The sequence below is a fragment of the Rutidosis leptorrhynchoides genome, chromosome 3, assembly GCF_046630445.1.
Source record: "Rutidosis leptorrhynchoides isolate AG116_Rl617_1_P2 chromosome 3, CSIRO_AGI_Rlap_v1, whole genome shotgun sequence".
NCBI classification, from domain to species: Eukaryota; Viridiplantae; Streptophyta; class Magnoliopsida; order Asterales; family Asteraceae; genus Rutidosis; species Rutidosis leptorrhynchoides.
In genome coordinates this window covers 99,016,378-99,019,119 of record NC_092335.1, presented here as the reverse complement: position 1 = coordinate 99,019,119, position 2,742 = coordinate 99,016,378, and positions in this window count along the sequence as shown.

Sequence of the window (2,742 nt, the reverse complement as noted above, 5' to 3'; positions counted from 1 at the left end):
TATTTTTAAAGGTGAATTTTGCACTTTTATATCTTAAAGTAAGTAATACCTTCACATGTGAATTGTTGTGCCTGTTTAAATACCACTATGATACTTGTTTTTATTTAATATTGGGGCCACTATCTCACCACTAGCTTGAAAACGTTACTGCTTTTATAACGTCTTTGTTTTATTGTTCTAATATTTTGAACCGCTTTTATATTTCTCTAGTTTCATAACCTTATTTTTGTTTTTATTTCTAACTTTCATATTGAATGCGAATATACAAGAGTGCAGTTTCGTTTTTATGATAATTAATGGCTACAAAACACATAGAAGTCACTACATTCGCCACAAAATCGAGGAAAATTTTATGGAGAATTTTCCGGAAACTTTTCAATTGCAGATTTGGCCCATTTTCTCAAGATAACTCGAAAACGGAGCTACGAGCAAGACTTCCTTAAGGCTTTCCTCCGCTCGAAGCAGTTTAGATGCCGAAAATGATATTTTAGTATTTTTAAAGGTGAATTTTGCACCTTTTGATCTTACGATAAGTAATACCTTCACATATGAATTGATGTGCCTGTTTAAATTCCACTACGATGCTTGTTTTTATTTAATATTGTATTTAGTACATCGAGAATCATGTTGGGGATACTATCTCACCACTAGCTACAAAATGCTGCTGCTTTTATAAGGTCTTGGTTTTATTGTTCGAGTATTTTTATTTGCTTTTTTATTTCTCTAGATTCTTAACCTCATTTTTGTTTTTGTTTCTAAATTTAATATTAAATGCGAATATATGAGAGTGTAGTTTCTTTTTGATGATAATTAATAGTCACAAAACACATATTTGAAGTCCTTACATTCCCCACAAAATCGGACAAAATTGTTGGAGAATTTTTTAAAAAATTTTTAATTGCAGATTAGGCCCTTTTTCGCAAAATAACTAGAAAACGGCGCTCTAAACAAGACTTCTTAAGGATTTCCTCCGTTCAAAGCAGTTTAGATGCCGAAAATGACATTTTACAATTTTTAAAGGTGATTGTTGCACTTTTAGATCCTACGGTAAGTGATACCTTTAAATGTGAATTGTTGTGCCTGTTTAAATACTACTATGATACTTGTTTTTATTTAATATTATATTTAGGTATATCGAGAATCATGTTGGGGCTATTATCTCTCCACAAGCAAGAAAACGTTGCTGCTTTTATAACGTCTTTGTTTTATTGTTCGAGTATTTTTAGCCGCTTTTATATTTCTCCAGATTCATAACCTTATTTTTGTTTTTGTTTGTAACTTTTATATTGAATGCGAATATATGAGAGCGCAGTTTTATTTTGATGATAATTAATGGCCGCGAAGCACATATTTGAAGTCACTACATTCACCACAAAATCATGCAAAATTTTGTGAAGAATTTTCCGAAAACTTTTCAATTGCAGATTAGGCCCATTTTTTCAAGATAACTTAAAAACGGCGCTACGAGCAAGACTTCCTTAAGGCTTTCCTCCGTTCGAAGCAGTTTAGATGCCGAAAATGACATTTTACTATTTTTAAAGGTGAATTTTGCAGTATTAGATCTTACGCTAAGTAATACCTTCACATGCGAATTTTTGTGCCTGTTGAAATACCACTATGATACTTGTTTTTATTTAATATTGTATTTAGGTACATCGAGAATCGTGTTGGGGCTACTATCTCGCCACTAGCTACAAAACGTTACTGCTTTTATAAGGTCTTGGTTTTATTGTTCATGTATTTTTAACTGCTTTTTATTTCTCTAGATTCGTAACCTTATTTTTGTTTTTGTTTTTAAATTTCATATTGAATGAAAATATATGAGAGTGTAGTTTTGTTTTGATGATAATTAATGGCTGCGAAACACATATTTGAAGTCACTACATTCCCCATAAAATCGAGCAAAATTTTGTAGAGTATTTTCCGAAAACTTTTCAATTGCAGATTAGACCCATTTTCTCAAGATAACTAGAAAACGGTGCTACGAGCAAGACTTATTTAAGACTTTCCTCCGCTCGAAGCAGTTTAGATGCCGAAAATGACATTTTACTATTTTTAAAGGTGAATTTTGGACTTTTAGATCTTATGATAAGTAATACCTTCACATGTGAATTATTGTGCCTGTTTAAATACTACTATGATACTTGATTTTATTTAATATTGTATTTAGATACATCGACAATCATGTTGGGGCTACTATCTCACCACTAACTACAAAACACTGCTGCTTTGATAAGGTCTTGGTTTTATTGTTCGAGTATTTTGAGCCGCTTTTTTATTTCACTAGATTCATAACCTTATTTTTGTTTTTGTTTCTAAATTTCATATTGAATGCAAATATATGAGAGTGTAGTAACGTTTTGATGATAATTAATGGTCGCGAAACGCATATTTGAAGTCCTTACATTCCCCACAAAATCGGGCAAAATTTTTGGAGAATCTTCTGAAAAAAATTTAATTGCAGATTAGGCCCATTTTCGCAAGATAACTGGAAAATGACGCTATGAGCAAGACTTCCTTAAGGATTTCCTCTATTCGAAGCAATTTAGATGCCGAAAATGACATTTTTTACAATTTTTAAAGGTGAATTTTGCACTTTTAGATCTTACGGTAAGTAATAACTTAACATGTGAATTGGTGTGCCTGATTAAATACCACTACGATACTTTTTTATATAATATTTTATTTAGGTATATCGAGAATCATGTTGGGGCTAATATCTCCCCACAAGCTACAAAACAT